The sequence below is a fragment of the Orycteropus afer genome, unplaced genomic scaffold, assembly GCF_000298275.1.
Source record: "Orycteropus afer afer isolate SDZICR_OR568_19922 unplaced genomic scaffold, OryAfe1.0 scaffold00019, whole genome shotgun sequence".
Lineage (NCBI taxonomy): Eukaryota > Metazoa > Chordata > Mammalia > Tubulidentata > Orycteropodidae > Orycteropus > Orycteropus afer.
This window is the reverse complement of record NW_006921606.1, coordinates 8,247,576-8,265,924: the sequence shown is the minus strand read 5'-3', so window position 1 is coordinate 8,265,924 and position 18,349 is coordinate 8,247,576. Positions and strand designations below refer to the sequence as shown.

The following is an 18,349-nucleotide window of genomic DNA, read 5'->3' as shown; positions in this document are numbered from 1 at the left end:
AATTATCTTCAGTAAGATTTTACTTGCATGTGATATTAATGATATTGCCCTATAATTTCCACATTCTGTAGGATCACCTTTCTTTGGAATGGGTACAAATATGGATCTCTTCCAGCCAGTTGGCCAAGTAGGTGTCTTCCAAATCTCTTGGCATAACCTGGTGAGTGCCTCCAGTGGGACATCCATTTGTTGAAACATCGCAATGGGTGTTCTATCAATTCCTGGAGCTTTGTCCTTTGTCAATTCCTTCAGTGAAGCTTTGACTTCTTCTTTCAGTATCATTGGTTCTTGATCATATGCCACTTCCTGAAATAGATGAGCATTCACCAATTCTTTTTGATACAGTGACTGTGTATTCCTTCCATCTTCTTTTGATGTTTCCTGCATCATTCAATATTTTGCCCATAGAATTTTTCGATATTGGAATTCAAGGCTCAAATTTCCTCTTCAGTTCTTTCAGCTTGAGAAATGCTGAGCTTGTTCTTCCCTTTTGGTTTTCTAACTCCAAGTCTTTGTACATTTCATTATAGTAATTGGCTTCATCTGCTTGAGCTGCTCTTTGAAATCTTCGCTTCACCTCTTTTATCTTGTCATTTCTTCCATTTGCTTTAGCTACTCTCTGCTCAAGGGCAAGTTTCAGAGTCTCTTCTGTCATCCATTTTGGTCTTCTCTTCTTTTGTTGTCTTTTTAGTGACCTCTTGCTTTCTTCATGGATGATGCTCTTGATGTCACCACAATTCTTCTTGTTTTTGGTCATTGATGTTCAGTGCATCAAATCTATTCTTCAGATGGTCTCTACATTCAGGAGAGATATATTCAAGATCACATTTTGGCTCTTGTGGACTTATTTTAATTTTCTTCAACTTCAACTTCAACTTGCATATGAGCAGGTGATAGTCTGTTCTATAATCTGCTTCTGGCCTGGTTTTGGCTAAAGATATTGAACTTTTCCATCACCTCTTGCCACAGATATAGTCGATCTGATTCCTGTGTATTCCATGTGGCAAGGTCCATGTGTATAGCCACCATTTGTGTTGTTGTAAAAAGGCATTTGCAATGAATAAGTCGTTGGTCTTGCAAAATTCTATCATGCGATCTCCAGCATAATTTCTGTCACCAAGGACAAATTTTCCAACTACCGGTGATTGTTCTTTGTTTCCAACTTTTGCATTTCAGTCACAAGTGATAATTAACACATATTGATTGCATGTTTGGTCAATTTCAGACTGCAGAAGTTGAAAAAATCTTCAATTTCCTCATCTTTAGCTTTGGTGGTTGGTGCATAAATTTGAATAATAGTTTTATTAACTAGTCTTCCTTGTTGTTGTTCTTTGTCATCGAGTCAGACCCCACTCATAGCAACCCCTCCTTGGGTTTCTGAAGCAGTATCACTTCGGAAGTAGACTGCCCAACCTTCTTTCCAAGGATTCGCTGGTAGGTTTGAACCACCAGCCTTCTGGTTAGCAGTCAAGTGCCTTAGGCACTACACTGTATGGATATTATCCTATCACTGACAGCATTGTACTTCAGGACAGATCGTAAAACATCCTTTGTGATGATGAATGTCATGCCATTCCTCTTCAAATTATCATTTCTGGCATAGTAGATTGTATGTTGCCTGATTCAAAATGGCCAAAAACAGTCCTTTTCAGGTCACTAATGCCTAGGATATCAATCTTTATGCATTCCATTTCATTTTGGTAACTTCCAATTTTCCTAGATTCATACTTCATACATTCCATGTTCTGATTATTAATGGATGTTTGCAGCTGTTTCTCAATTTGAATCGTGCCACGTCAGCAAATGGAGGTCTCGAAAGCTTTACTTTGGTTCTATTCTGATTGTTGGTTCTACTCTGATGATGTTTCCAGGCTATTCATAAAGTTGTGCAGTATCAGTTGAGACTCAATAGGCCCAAAAAATATTTCTTTGGATACATAATGTGAAAGCTGACAGTCTTGTCCCTTCCATTGATGTTAGAAGAACTGGAGTTAAAATATAATAAAAGAAGAACTAAACAGCTATAAAGCTCACTCCAAATGGAAGTTGTCACAAATGGGACAGGGGATAAAACTGCTGCTTTCACTGAGAGGGACATTTATCCTAAACTCTGCATCTAATCTCAAGTGTCAGCAGGCTATAGCTGAGCAGGAGCAGGGACACCTTCTCCTACAATCCCAAATAATCACTAAGTATTCAAAAGTTATGGGACTTTTTACTTAACACAATCCTGATAGTATAAACTAACATGCCTTTGGGAAAAAATTCTACAAATTATATTTAACTGAAACAGAGAATAAAAGGTGAAATAAAATAGCAGCAAATCCCAGAATCCTAATCAAATGTCAATTCTTTAATAAACATTAATAAAACAGTTGCTATCAAGTCAGTTCCAACTCATTGCAACCCTATGTGTGTTAAAGTAAAACTGAGTCTGTAGGTTTTTATTGGCTATTTTTTCAAAAGTACATCTTCAGGCCTTTCTTCTAAGACATCTCTGGGTAGACTTGAACCTCCAACCTTTCAGTTCACAGCAGTGTATATTAACCATTTGTGTCACTCTCCAGGTTTCTTGATAAACATAAGAAGCCTCTTTTAAAATCAAATGGGTTCCCAAAACCACAATAAAATGTTCAAAAAATAAATAAATAAATGGATTGTTCTCTCCCTGTAAGTTGTCCAAAATGATTTCACACAATAGTTCACTACCCATTTAAACCAGAAAACCCCACAACATTAGGCAAATCAGAAAGTTCAAATCTTTAGGTCCATTTTAAGAATGCTCATGAAACTACCCAGCCATCAAGGGTATGTGTATTCAAAAAGCCACCAACTATTTGAAAGATGTCACTTTGCAGAAGCAATGTATGCTGTGCTGACATTATAATATCAGAAGATGTGCCAGGTCATACAGTAGGGTTGGGCACAGGGTCACTGGCCCCAAAGCAGTGAATTTTTGCAGCGCATGCTTAAAAATGCAGAGAGTAATCGTGAACCTAAGGGTCTAGGTGCAGATTCTCTGGTCTTTGAATACAGGCAGGTGAACAAAGGCCTCAAGATGCACCACCACCACCATTACAGAGCTAATAATGGTCAGATTACTCCATGTACAAGACTCCCCACCCCCTACATGGAGACCAGAGCTCCCGAAAAGGGACAGTGTTCCTAAATCACAAGAGGAGTTAACACAGAAGAAAAAGATATCCCAGAAGACACTGAAGAAAGAAAACCTTATGGCTTCAGAGTAAATTCAGCTTAAAATAAAATGCAAATAAATAAATAAATAGGTTGACTTAAGGATCTTTGACCACAGTTACTCACACAATATAGACTTTCATATAGCACATGTGCAGCTCAAACCACTGTTAAGCAAATTAAGAAATTCTGGACTCACCGAACCCTCTGATTACTCCTGAAGAGATGTCTGTGCACTAAATAATCATAAACCCACTACCATAGAGTCCATTCCAATTCATAGCAACCCTATAGGACAGGATAAAACTGCCCCCATAGGGTTTCCAGGGAGCTCTGGTAGCATGGTGGCTAAGGCACTTGACTGCTAACCAGAAGGCTGGTGGTTCAAACCCACCAGCCACTCCTCAGAAGGAAGATGGGGCAATCTACTTCCGTAGTGATACTGCCTCGGAAACCCAAGGAGGGGTCGCTATGAGTTGGGTCTGACTTGACGGCATATAACAACAACAACATAGGGTTTCCAAGGCTGTAAATCTTTATGGAAGCAACTGCCACATCTTTCTCCTACAGAGGTGCTGGTGGGTTTGAACCTCTGACATTTAGTGTCACAGCTGAGTACTTTAACTACTGTACCACCAGGGCTCCTAAAATAACCATCATAGGTCCTATTATGGTGCTTACAGTGCTCCGAGCTTTGTGATCAGTGCTTTTACCTAAGCTATCCCATTCCTTTCTCACAACAACCCAGAGAGGTGGGTATTTTTATCCCATTTTCCACAGGAAGAAACTGAAATTCAAAAATTAAGTAAATTGCCCTCTTAGACATAAACATTGTTGCAGACACAAAACCAGTGGGGAACAAAACTGAACAATATGTGACATTAAACTCTGTGGTGGGGGTGGGGGACAGGTGAGTGAGTAGAGTGTTTAAAGCCACCATTACAGGAAAACTCTTAAGATATTGTCATTGTTAGTTGCCCTTGAGTCCATTTCATCTCCTGAGGACCCAATGATGGCCCTACACTCCAAAAGGTTTTCAAGGTCGTGACCTTTCAGAACCAGATCACAAGCACTTACTTCAAAGGCACCACTAGGAGGGTTTGAACCACCAACACTTTCTGTTAGTCCAGCACTTAACTATTTGTACCACCCACAACTCCTTAAAGACTAGTCTTAGTTGTTTTAGGATTACTAAGAGATTGAAGACGGTCAAAGAGGACTGTTACCTGGAGAGTGGGGACTGTTTCTAAGTCTTTGTGGCCTCATCCTGAAAAACAGCACATATTAAATGCCTTCAAATAGAGATAGTCGAAGGGACCTCAAGTTAGAAAAGAATGTCTCCATAAAGAAGCTTATAGATTATAGAATATCTGGGACATGGTTTGTGACCACTGATCAATATTACCTTTACAAGGTCCAACACATCCATTCTTGTGTCTACAATCCAAGTAACCTGTATTAATCAGGGTTATTAACACCAGGGATCTCTGGTAGCATAGTGCTTAAGACACTTGACTGCTAACCAGAAGGCTGGAAGTTCAAACCCACCAACCACTCCTCAGAAGGAAGGTTGCACTATCTATTTCCATAGTGATACCACCTCAGAAACTCAAGGAGGGGCCGCTATCAGTCAGATCCGAATTGACAGCAGTGAGTTTGGTTTTTTGGGTTACTGCACCAACCAACCCCCAAATTCCTCACTGGCATTACAGACCAGTGTATGTTAGGCAGCTGTATTCTAAGCATGTCCCAGATCCTTTTCATCTACCATTGGGCCTTTTCAAAATTCCTCTGGAGCCTCCACATTCTAAGAGTCAGCATTTCCCAGGATGTTTTCAGGGTTGGGACTGAAAGTAGAAAAAGTCACTTCTGCCAACATTGTTGGTCAGAACTCATGGTATCATCCAAGGCAACAGAGACCTAGGAAAAAGTAGTGTAACTATGTACCTAGAAAGGAGTGGAAAACTGGGTATGCAATTACACACAGCCTCGAAGATTCCTGAAGTTTCATCAAGGAGGGAATGTCTGGAGAAGAGATGAGAGGCAGGTGTGGAGGCAATGGTAGGAGAAGAGAGAAGGATCTACTGTATTAAGTCCCAGCTCTGCCATAAACTGGCCTTTGTGGTCTTGGGCCAGACACTGGCCATCTTATAGCCTGTTTCCTCATACATGAAATGAGTCTAATTAGAATTAGCTCACATGTTTTGATGAGGACTGTTTGGAACAATTCATGGAAGTGTGGAATTTCCATGATTAAAGAGCAAATACTCAGGCCCTTCTGCCAAGGAAGAACTTTAATAATGTTACCCGAGAAGTGTGATAGAGCTAGTGATTTCTGCTGATGGAAGAGATGCTTTTCAAAAAGGATCCAGTCTCAAAGCTTTTCCCTGCTCCACTCCAGAAGAGCCTACTTAGCACACAGCCCCCTCACCCCAGCCTCCAAGGGCTAAGCAGAGCAAGTACACCCCAATCAGAGATAGAAGGCAGCAGAAGTGCCCCAGATGAAAAACTGTAGTGGGTATTCCACAGAAGTTTCCTTGAAGGACTGGAAACATCCCCTAGTGTAGCTTTTTATTGTTTCTGTTCATTGCCATCATGCCAATTCTGACATTATGTGTGCAGAGTCAAGCTGTGTTTCATAGGGTTTTCTTGGTTGTATCTTTACGGAAGCAGACGGCCAGCACTTGTCTTTCACAGAGCCAGTGAGTGGGTTTAAACCACTGACGTTTAGGTTACTACCAGCACTTTGAACCAGTTAATTCCAATTTGACCTCCTGATGAGAATTTGCATTTCCACCCTAGATATACTGAATCCAAATCTATATTTTTAAAAGATCCCCAGGTGATTCTGATTTATACGTGGGGATCTGTAAAAATCACCTGGGGATTTTGTTCAAATGTAGATTGATAGGAAGATGCCTCTTGTTCAACTCAGATTTGGGACAGAAGGGAATTGAATGGGACCCTAGAAGCAGATAAGTGATACACCAAGGGTGACCAAGAAGTTCAGTTGTTGTTAGTGTCATTAAATCGATCTGACTAAGGGCAACCCTATGTTCAGCAGAAAAAAAACCCTGCTCAGTCTTGCACCATCCTCACAAGCGCTGCCATGTTTCAGCTCCTTGTTGTAGCCAGTGTGTCAGCAGTCCATCTTGCTGAGGAGGCTCTTCTTTTTCGCTGACCTTCTACTTTCCAAAAAACCAAACTCATTGCTGTTGAGTCATTTGCAACTCATAGCGACCTCTCCTTGGGTTTCCGAGGTGGTATTTGTACGGAAGTAGACTGCCCAATCTTCCTTCTGAGGAGTGGCTGGTGGGTTTGAACTGCCAGCCTTCTGGTTAGCAGTCAAATACCTTAGGCACTTCGCCACCAGAGCTCCCAACCCTCTACTTTACCAAGCATGATATCCACCTCCAGGGATTGGTCCCTCCTGATAACAGGTCCAAAGTACATAAGATGAGGTCTCCCCACCCCTGCTTCTAAGGAGCATTCTGACTGCAGTACTTCTGAAACAGATTTGTTCATTCTTCTCACAGTTCACCATATATTCAGTATTCTTTGCCAACACCATAATTCCAAAGCATCAATTCTTCTTTAGTCTTCCTTATTCTTTGTCCAGCTTTCATATGCATATGAGGTGATTGAAAATACCATGGCTTGAGTCAGGCACACCTTAGTCCTCAAAGTGATGTCTTTGCTTTTTAATACTTTGTTGTTATTTGCTGTCAAGTTGGACCCAACTCATAACGACCCTTCCTTGGGTTTCCAAAGCAGTATTACTACGGAAGTAGATTGCCTAACCTTTTAACACTTTAGAGAGGTCTTTTGCAGCAGATTTGCCCACTGCAATGTCTTTTGATTACTTGACTATTGCTCCAATTGGGTGTTAATTGTGGATCTGAGTAAAATCCTTGACAACTTCCAAAATAGCCACATTTGTCCCTCAGCCACATGCAAAGGAGGTCACTGACACCTTCTCCTCCACCTTCGCATGTCCAGGGAGTGTGCTGCTCTTGGCCTAGTTCATCTACACAGTAGCCACACAACAGAAATGATATTCTGTTCTGTTCTTCAAGGGAGGCCCTGAAGCATGCTGAGTCATTCCAAATGCTACTATCATATACCATGGTTAGACCTTTTGCTAGATCTATGCCTGCAATCAGAAAAAGGATTTCATTCTAAGTCTAAAGTGTATGGCTTAGGATTTGATCAGTGAAGATACGTGATGACAGGGACTTTTCCTTCTCATTTGCTCAAGGAAATTCTGAGGGAACTTCTAACTGCCTACTCCACCATCTTTAGGATAAAAATTTTATCCCTATGGTTACAAACCACCTCCCATCTATTACTTCATCATACTGTGGTGGTTTGCTTGTTGTTGTGATACTGAAAATACCAGCATTTCAAATATCAGGAAGGTTACCCATGGTAGACAAGTTTCAATGGAGCTTTCAGACTAAGAGAGACTAAGAAGAAAGGTCTGGTGATCTACTTTCGAAAATTTGCCAATGAAAACCTCATGCAAGATACTCAAAATACAGAGTGGCCACAAAAAAAAAAAAAATGGACTTGAGCAGGATCTGGCAACATGAGGCTGCCATGAGTTGGAGCCACACTGAATAAAACTAACAACAACATGGTTAAAAATGGTTGCTCAAGCCCCAGTCCTTCCATTCTGTTTCAGGCAGGGAAAGCATAGAGGGGAGTGTGGAGAGCAAAGGACAAGAAGTACGTGCCAGCTAAGCCCCTTCTCATCAAATAAAATCACTTTCTCAGAAGCTACACCACATCACTGTGGTGAAAAATATGTGAAACTGTTTGCTACAGATTAATAAGTAAACACAAGTAAGCCCATGCTTACCTTGCATTCTGGATATTCTGTCTTCACAAGGATTATAAATTTGAAAAGAGGCTTGATTCTGCAGGAAGGTGCTGTGGACTTGAAAGAGAGACAAATACCAGCCATATCTAGAAGCAGAATCTTTGATGTGGTGGAAAAAAAATGTGAAATTATTCACCAAAGATCAGTAAATAAGCATAAGAAACCCCATGCTTACTTGGCTTATTGGGATATCCAACACTGTCCACTTACATTTCCCTGGCTAGACCATGTCCCAGTGTCACCCCAACTGCAAGACTGCTGGGGAAACTACATCTTTTCATTTGCATGTGGCTCTCCTGAAAAAAATCGAGTTGGTAATAATAAAGAAAAACAGATATTAGTGGATAGCGAACACTATTAGCCACAGAGTGCATCCAAAAGGGTGACAGAATTTCAATTTGGAAAGAAAATTTAAATCCAGAGACAGGACTAAAGCAGGTAAACTTACTAAACTCATTGCCATCAAGTCAGATCTGACTCATAACGACCCCTCCTTGGGTTTCCGAGGTGTTATCACTATGCAAGTAGATTGCCCAACCTTCCTTCTGAGGATTGCCTGGTGGATTTGAACTGTCAGCCTTCTGGTTAGAAGTAAAATGCCTTAAGCACTACACCACCAGCCTCTAGTTAGCACCTCCTTTTGACCACCCGTCTCCATCAAGGCTCAAAAGTCTGAAACACGGTGAGTAGAGAACCTGGTATCAACAAAGTCTCGTCCTGACTCACTTGAATAGCTCAGAATTTGTGCATTTCCACGTAATTACTGATTTCCTCAACAGATTTGGTGTCTGAGTTTATCTTCACTTTAATCCAATTTTATGCCTAGAGCAGAGGGATTCTAACAGAAAGTCTTTCTTAACCTTCTGATATCATTAATTATTGCTACATTGGGAGTTACTACTTGAAACAAGCAGATTTTTAAATAGAAATCATTTGTCTCTCAGCAGGGACACTCAACGGTTTTATTTCCAAATACTCAAATGGCCGCCCCCGAGTAATCATGCTTTGTGGTGATCTCCCTGCTGTTACCTTGGTGAAGCACAAATCCTTCCTCTTTGGTTCCCAGATTGGCTCAATTTGCCACCTGTAGTGGGAGGCGTCCAGTTTTTCCTTTAATTGTTGAATAGAACTTTCTAGAACGAAAGGCCAGCCTTTCCCTGAGCTCTGGGCATTTGGTCATGCATCCTGGTGATTTTCTGCTAAAGGAAATCCCCTAACTCATTAAAAAAAAAAAAAAAAGATTAATTGACCAGTTCAGTAACAAGTTGCTCCAGGACCCAATAAACTTTACAAAGAGTACATTCCAATTACAACTGTGCTCAGCAGGAGCCCAGTGGGTAAGCTAGCATAATCTTTCTGCAGGGCACAGGAGTTTTTACATTTTCTTCCCCATTCATGTCACTCTCTTGCCTCAATATGGGTCTGGGGTCACATCTGTGATTCTCTCATCTTGTCACTATTCTGGCTGTTGTGACCCAGAGTGCAAGGACATGGGTCCAAGAAACCTACAAGTGTCAGAAGGGGTCACAATTAGGGTTAAGTTTCCAGGAGCCCTTGCAATGGGGCATTTGGACCAAGAGGCACCATCGTCCTGGGAGCACAAACATCTGGGCAGTTATCAGTGGTACTGGCTAGTGGTGCAGCTGCAGCTCCTCCTTTGCACAGAGAGGGGGTCAACAGGAAGCAGGGACCTTGGTAACTAGCCTGATTGCAAAAACAGGCAGAGGGAATGTGCGCCAAGTCTGAGATAAATAAACCTGTTGTGAGGTGGCTGTGGAGGATGCTTCTTTACGGGGCTACTCTCTTAGGATAAGTTACATCATCCTTTGGAAACTTTTGATGGTCAAAGATATTCTAAAATGTTCCCCGAAAGGGCATCAAGTACACGGAGTATAATAGATTTCATGCAAGTCTAGATTCAAATCTATCAAATCAATGTTTATTAAACACCTCCAGGTGTCAGATCAAGGTCCCTGGGTGGAACAGTTTGCACTCAACTACTAATCTAAAGGTTGACAGTTCAAACACACCCAATGGTGTTGTGAGAAGAAAGACTTGGTGAACTGCTTCTGTGATGATTACAGTCAAGAAAACCCTATGGTGCAGAGTTCTACTCTGCAACACATGTGGTTGCCATAAGTTGGAATCAATGCGACAGAAATGTTTTTTCAATTTAGGTGTCAGCTCTGACCTAGGCATCATGAGTTGAAAAATATTAAGGCAAAACTCTTGCCTTCCATGTCCACGTATAAAATAGAGCTGACAAAGGACAAGGTTATAGTCACTTCTTGGCCACAGCCAGCTACCTAGAGGGAGCAAGTAGTTGGACCTGTAGGCTCAGGACCATAGTCTCAGGGGACATTAAGCTCAATTGGTATAACATATTATACAAAATATTGTTTCACATCCTACTTTGGTGAATAGTGCCTGGGATCTTAAAAGTTTGCAAGCAGCCATCTAGATGCAATGATGGGTCTCTCCGTGTCCAGAGCAAAGAAGAAAGAAGAAAACCAAAGACGCATGGAAACAATTAATCCAAGCAACTGGTACACCATGCGATTCTCAGCCTGTATAAACCATGAGACCAGAAGAACTAGATGGTGCCTGGCTACCACTACCAACCACTTGGAGGGGGACCTATGTAGGAGATTCTGGATAAAGTAGGAGAACAATGAGAAACAAAACTCAAAATCACTAAAAAAAAAAAAAAAAGGAGCAGGTTTGTTGGTCTGATAGAGCTTGATGGAACCATGAGACTATGACCCCTAGCTGCCCTTCAGGTCTAGAATAGAACCCATTCCTGGGGCTTCCAGCCAAACAAAAGTCAGGCATATTAGGCGAACATTTACAATAGGTAGATACACTCCTTGGAGAGATCAATCATGGGAGAATAGAAGGGCTGTGTATGCACAAGGAGACAGCTCAGGGGGCAGGAGTGCATGGAGGTAAGGACACAGGGAAGAGGTAACTATGGGGAGAAAGTGGGAGAGGAACTGTTGCATTGTGGGAAATTGCAGTCAATTTCATGAGACAAAGTATATGTGAACTGCTGTATGGAAAGTGAATTTGCTCTGTAAACTTTTACCCAAATCACAATAAAAAATAAAAATAAATAAAAAAAAATCTTCCTCGAATCTCTACTGAACTGTCTCTACAAATAAAATGAGATTTGTAAACAAGCTTAAAGTACAGCTACTACATACTTCTAAATTCAGCCTCTCTGTTCTATGAGTTGAAATCGATTCCATGGTAGTGGATTTAGTTTGGGTTTGGTTCTTGCCTCTCTGCCTTCCTCATGGAATTTTTTCCTGTTCCAGTTTCCCCCCAGTAGTATCAACTCTTACGCAGCCAAAAGAACATTTGGCCCCAGCAGTGAAGGAAGGACAGACAGTATTTCTTTTTCACACAAGAAAAGGCAAAATAAACACCCTGGTACTGGTGAAATCCGGGCACAGACAGTCTACCCATGGGGGATGGGGAGAGAGGATGCTCCTACTTCTAGAAACTCACAGTCTTGAGCCCTCCATGTCCTCTAGATATGTGTCTCCACGCCTACCACTTCCTCTCAATCACAACCTTCTCAAGGTCATGGATGAAGTCTAAATTATCTCAATATTCCCAGTGCCTGGCACAATGTCTAAATTTTTGTCATTAGCTATCATCAAATATGGTCCTGACTCGTGATGACCCCATGCACAATGGAACAAAACATTTTTCATCCTGTATCCCCATGATCTGTTGTGAACTAGACTGTTAGGATCCCTAAGTTTCCATTGGTTGATCTTCAGAAGTAAATTGCCAGGCCTTTCTTCCTAGTCTGTCTTAGTATGGAAGCTCCACTGAAACCTGTACAGCATCATAGCTATGCTCAAGTCTAGCTGACAGACAATGATAACTGAGTGTGAAGTGCATTGACTAGGAATCAAACCCAGGTCTCTGACATGGAGGGTGAGAATCCTACCTCTGAACCACCAGTGCCTCATGTCTAGAAGCTATTGTTATTGTTGGTGCTGTCAAGTTGATTCCAACTCATGTCAGCCTCGTGTGTGCAGAGTAGAACTGCTCCATAGTGGTTTCAAGGCTATGACCTTTCAGAAGGAGATTACAGGATAGTCTTCTGAGACACCTGTCTCTATGCTCTGAGTCAATAAAACAGTATTAACTCAGGGGCTGTGTCTGTCAAGCTAATTTTATATCCTTTAGAAAAAACAACCAGTTGATTAATGGAATTTGGGTTGTTGGGTTGTTTTTTTTTTTCCTCTCTAGATTCAACGGCACATAACAACAACAACAACAACAACTGATTATTTGGGAATTGTGAATATATAATCAGAATTCTTAATTCTCTGGACCTTGCAATAGTATTCTAGGCATGCTACATATATTCAAAAATTACGCACTATGGTGGGAAGTGTTTAAAAAAACACATTATTGAAATTGAATGTACAGCACCAAGTGTTGGTTACTTTTTAAAATATTAATGCATGCTGGATGCCAAGTTATTTTGAAGGCTCAACCAGACTTCTATTTGGCAGGAACAATTTCGCATTTAGATACACATGCGAATATTTAACTGTAAGTTGATGCTTATTCCACTGAAATACAGTGGTTCATCAACTAGCCACCTGGTTGGCAGAGCCAATTAAATGTTTACCCGTACCATAACCATTCCTCCCCACTTTTACAGTTTTCCCCACCTTTTCAGCATTCTGGATGTACAAACCACTGAGGTAGGGGAAGAATAAGGAAGTTAAAAGACAAATTTGAACTCTGAATTCTCAATGGAGTCCAAATCGGTTATGCACATGTTGCATATCTTGTCTCCTAAGAGATCATGAATCACCGAGCTGGCTAAACAAACTCAAACTCATGAAAAGTTTGGGTGGCTTGTCAGCAACTGCATATTTCATGGAAGAAATGAACATTTTCCAGTGTTCATTCACATAGCCAAGATTATTAAGTTTCATAATGCATGTTAAATAAGGAGCCCTGGTGGTGCAATGGTTAAGCAAGTGGCTGCTAATGGAAAAATTGGCAGTTTGAACCCACCAGTGAGAGAAAGGACCTAACAATCTGCTCCTGTAAAAATTACAGCATAGAAAACCTATGGGCAGTTCTACTCTGTCACCTTGGGTCAACATAAGTTGAAAATTGATTAAGTGATCATTTATGTGTCTGAGGACATTAGTGGTTCAGTATTAAAATTCTCATCTTCCATGTGGGAGACCCAGGTTGGATTCCCAGCCAATACACCTAACAAGCAGCCCCCACCTGTCAGTCACTGGAGCGTTGTATTTTGCCATGATGGTGAACAGGTTTCAGCAGAGCTCCCAGACTAAGATGGACTAGGAAGGAAGGACTAGCAAGCTACTTCTGAAAATCAGCCAATGAAAACCCTGTGGATAGTATCAGTCTGATCTGCAACCAGTCATAGATTGGTCCTGGACTAGGCAGCATTTTGCCCCATTGTGAATGAGTTTGCAAGAATTGGGGACCAACTTGATGACCTAACAATAACAACCTTTCTATGTATAAATAAGGATGTATATATATATATATATATATATATATATATATATGTGTGTGTGTGTGTGTGTGTGTGTCTAAAATTTGTTGTTGGTGTTAAGTGCCAATGAATCAGTTCTGACTCATAGTGACTCCCTGAAATACTGCCTGGTCCTGGTCCTGTGATATTATATATGTATATATTTCAAAATGTATGCTATAGATTGAATTGTGTCCCTCAAAAAATATGTGTTGTAAGTCCTAACCTTAAACCTGTGGATGTAATACCATTTGGGAATAGGATTTTCTTTAGTATGTTACTGAGGACATATCAGTTACCTTATCAGTATAGGGTCCATCATAAACCAATCACTTTTGAGATATAAAATTACAGATGAGGCACAGAATTAAGCAAGCATAAATGGGGCAAGATAGATGACAGGCCACGTGAAGATCACAAAAGAACAGAGGAATGAAAGCTAAAAAGAGACAAGAACCCTAACTCAGAGCTGACAGAGAGAGAAAGACTTACTCTAGACCTGGTGCCCTGAATTTGGGCTTCTAGCCTCCTAATCTGTGAGAAAGTAAATTTCTGTTTGTTAAAGTCACTCATTTCTGATATTTCTGTTATAGCAGCACTAAAAAACAAAGACAATATGGAAGATATACTTATGGGAATTTGTAATGAAACCAGGATTTTTCAGTTTCTGACTTTATCATTTGTCCTGAAAAACCAACTAACTTAAAAAATTCAGCCTAGCATGCAGGAACGAGAATAGGATTTATCAGAACATGGAATCAAGCTGGGCTATCTTATTTACAGTAAGTCCCTGGGTTATGAACATGTGATGTAAGGACAACTCATACTTGCTCTTTAATGTTACGTAACTTTGCCCTCACTTTGAAATGATTGAACCAACCACTACTGGCAACAAATTCTTTATCACAATCAACTTTGCTTGCTGCACATGCAGAATTTAAATCATTGAAAAGGCTTCCAGCCTTTTCTTGCACAAAAGTAAGGCTAAATAATAACCATACGCATCTGTTCTAACTTACCTACAAATTTGACTTAAAGACACACTTAGGAACAGATCTGATCTCATTTGTTACCCAGGGCCTGCCTATACTTGTTTATAACCCTCAGAAAATTAATTAATCCCTCCGAGCCTCAGTTTCTTCAGTAGCAAAGTGGGGAAAACATCTATATCACAAGTCTGTGGCAAGAATTGAATTAGATGCAGCTAAAAGCTCACTATCTATCTGCCTTTGAGACAGAGGAAAGCAGGCACTCCAATCTGCCCTTGTCCAAGGCTCTCCTGCCAGGGGCATCACTTACAGTGCAGAGAGTGGTCTCCTGTTTTCCCAGATCCTGATGTTGAGAGTAGGCCTTCAAAAGCCATGTTTCCTGAGAAACATTTCTAACTTAATATGACATTTTATTCCAAATAGACTGACAATAGATGAGTGCTGTTGAGACGACTTGGACACAGTATACCATACAGTTGAAGTTGGACCTGGTAACAGGAACTCTCTAATGTTAAGTGGAAAGTGTCCCAACACTTCCACAAATCAATGATTTTCAAAAAAGCTATAGCACATTTTAGCAACAATACCCAGATGCTTCTAACTTTAAAATGTACCCTCAGGCCTTTTAAATTTCCTACCTCAACTTTGCCCAAATAATTTCCAGGTATGTGTATTCTTTCCCATGAAACCCAAAGTAGCAAACTTAGCATAGCACTTTCTCTCTTCTGTTAAATCCTGTATACCTTGCAATAATTAATCCCAACACTAGAATGTATCTTGTTTTTTTAATAGGTTGTTTGGCCATTTTACAAATAACAGCTTGATCCTCAAAAACCTCCACGTAGATATCTGTTAGAATCTACAAGCTGTGAACCCAGATACTAACCTTTCATTTCAAAGCTAGCACATCACACATCTCACCCTCTGCTCCATAGGGCTTTGTTTCACTTATAAAATAGAATGTGTGTAGGTGAAAGTGCAAAGCCTTTGTCATGAGATGAATGGGTCCAAACTGGCTGACAATAATGCATGATGAGGGACATGTGTCTGAGCCTCCATTTTCTCAGCAACAAAATTCAATCATAAAACCTACCACTCAAGATCATTGCAATCATGATAAAACAACACATATGATTCTTTCCTTGGCTCCTTCTGTTTAAAAAAAAAAAATTGCATAGGCGCTCCTTCCCAAGCCAGAGTACTCTGAGTATCAGAGTCCTGAGTACCAGAGTACTTAATGATTCACACAGCTAACATTATTGAGAGTTAAGTATTACAATTAAGAAATGATTGCTAAACTCTTCCTAGGGGAGAAACTCCCTTTGCTTGGGAAATGCTTTTGATAAACTTCTGGAGCAGAAGATTAAACCCCGAGGACACTCTGTGGGTGGAGCCAAGATCACAAGAGATGGCTAAGCCACTCAACGTGAAACAAGAGGGAGCAAACCAAAGAGGAGAGAGAAAAACAGAGGGACAGAGAAGTGAAAGGGGAAAGAGAGGAGGCCATAAGGTGGGATGAAGTGATGAGGGGCCGTTGCACCAGCAGAATCCCAGGAGGTAGAATCTGGTCTATGGAATTGTCTGCATTGCTTCTGGCAGAATCTTCCCTGACTCCACCCTTTCCCCAGCTCTCTCCCTTGTGTGTGTGTATGTTCAACTGAGGCTGGTTAAACCCTGGACCAGACTAATGAGAGCAGCATGCCCAGACACAGGATCCTGCTGTCCACTGTCACTGTGAAGAGCCAAGTTTCCCACATAGGAGGTGTTTTCAGAAGTCCTGGGGAGGATTTTGCCCTCCCAAAGGTCATGAAATCAGGGTACAGGTCGTTCCTCCAGAGTACTGCATGGAAAATCCGGAGGTGGATGGACAGCCTCTGGTCTCAGGGAGCTTGAGGCCCAGTGCTGGAGAGGAGACAGACACACAAAACGTCAAACAGAACAGTCATTAAGACACATATTGGCAGTATAAAGAGAAGACTTGGGTAAGACAGAGGCTAGAAGAGAGGCAGCAACCCAGCCATTGATGTAAGGACAAAAATGGGGAAAAGGGCTGTAATAATTGAGAAGAAATTGGGACATAGAACAAACCAACTTTGAAGGTTTCTAATGTTTTCTCTGTTTTTTGAGTCTGCTCTTAAACACACACACACACACACACACACACACACCAAAAAAAAAAAAAAGTTGCCATTGAGGCAATTCCAACTCATGGCAATCCCTTGTGTACCAGAGTACAATTGTGCTCAACAGGGTTTTCAATGGTTGATTTTTTGGCGATATATTACCAGGCCTTTCTTCAAAAACACATCTGGGCGGACTCAAACCTCCAACCTTTTGGTTAACAGTCAATTGTGTTAACCATTTGTACCATCCAAGGACTCCTTTTTAAGCACAGTGGAGATGGTTCCCTGCCACACTGTAAGGGACTGCCCCTTTGGCTTTACAGTCCTGAGTCAGCCCTGAGCCTAGGAGTGTTATGTGCTATGTTCCTCATTCCATTCCCCCCACCATCTCTTGTCTGCACTCTACAGCAGTGGAGGTGACTGAGCAAGATGCTCTAAAAACCAGAGCCACTCATTCAGCCACGTCTACTAAGCAACTACTATGTTCTGGGTGTGGCAGATGCAGAGCTTAGAACCTCCAGTGCCTCAAAAGAAACAAATTATGAAACACAATGAACTAACCTCACCTTCTCAGAACATTACTGATGTTGGATCGTTTTTTCATGAACAACAACAAATTTAACACTTTCTCCAAAAGAGTAAGGAGTAGTTCTTGATAATTCAGGAAACCTTGGAAGTTTCTCTGGTGACATCTTTACCTGAGATTGCACAATATGACACCTTTTTAGTAACTGATCTACTTTTTAAAATTAAATATGTAAGTATTTTTTAAAACTTTCTATTCTGAAATAACATATGCACAGGAAGTTGTAAAATAGTGCACTTTTTCCACAATCTTTCCCAATAGCGATCTCATATAAAATAGTTATGTAATAACACAACCAGGAAATTGACCTTGGTACAATACTGTTAAGTAGGGTAAAGAGCTTATTCATTTTTTACTGGTTTTTATTCATATGTGTGTGTGTGAGTGTGTGTAGTGTGACCTCATGAATAGATTTGTGTAACCCTTGCCACTATCAGTACACAGACTCTACAGAGAAACTCTGCTATATTACCCCTTTATTGCCACACAACTATATTAACTTTTTTAATTGATTGTGATTATGTGGCCTGCAGGCATTCCAGGGCCACTTTGGTACTGTGGTAAGGAGGGGAAGGTATGATACAGCAGTTAGGCAGTCCCTAGGATCAGGGAGACCTTGGTTCAAGCCCCAGTCTGGGGTGATCACTGCTTGTGTGACCTTAACAAGCCACTTAACTATTATATGTCTCCATTTCCCCATCTGTAAATAGTAATAATTATAGAACATGGATCACAGGGTATAAAGATCAAATAAGGTGTTTTCAAAGGGTGTTTGTCCCATATTTCATGCTCAGTGAATGAAAGTCCTTGGCCTAAGAGGCTACTGTCTTCCTTATGGGTCTCCTCAGCCTGTCCTTCAAGATGGAACCTGAGAGGGCTTTGAAAGGGGCTGAGAAAGGAAGGTAGATCTCCACAGGGCAGATCTCCCATTCCCAGGACAGTGTCTTCCCAATGAACCATCTATGAACCTCAACTCACCCTGGGAGCACTCCAACAATTCACCCACCCTATTTCAATTCTATCACATTT

General features: G+C 41.0%; 1 pseudogene; it reads left to right on the top strand.

The window, feature by feature from the left end:
* Nucleotides 1–3,248, top strand: part of LOC122152185 — a 69,420-nt pseudogene extending 66,172 nt beyond the window's left edge.
* Nucleotides 3,249–18,349: the final 15,101 nt, after the last annotated feature.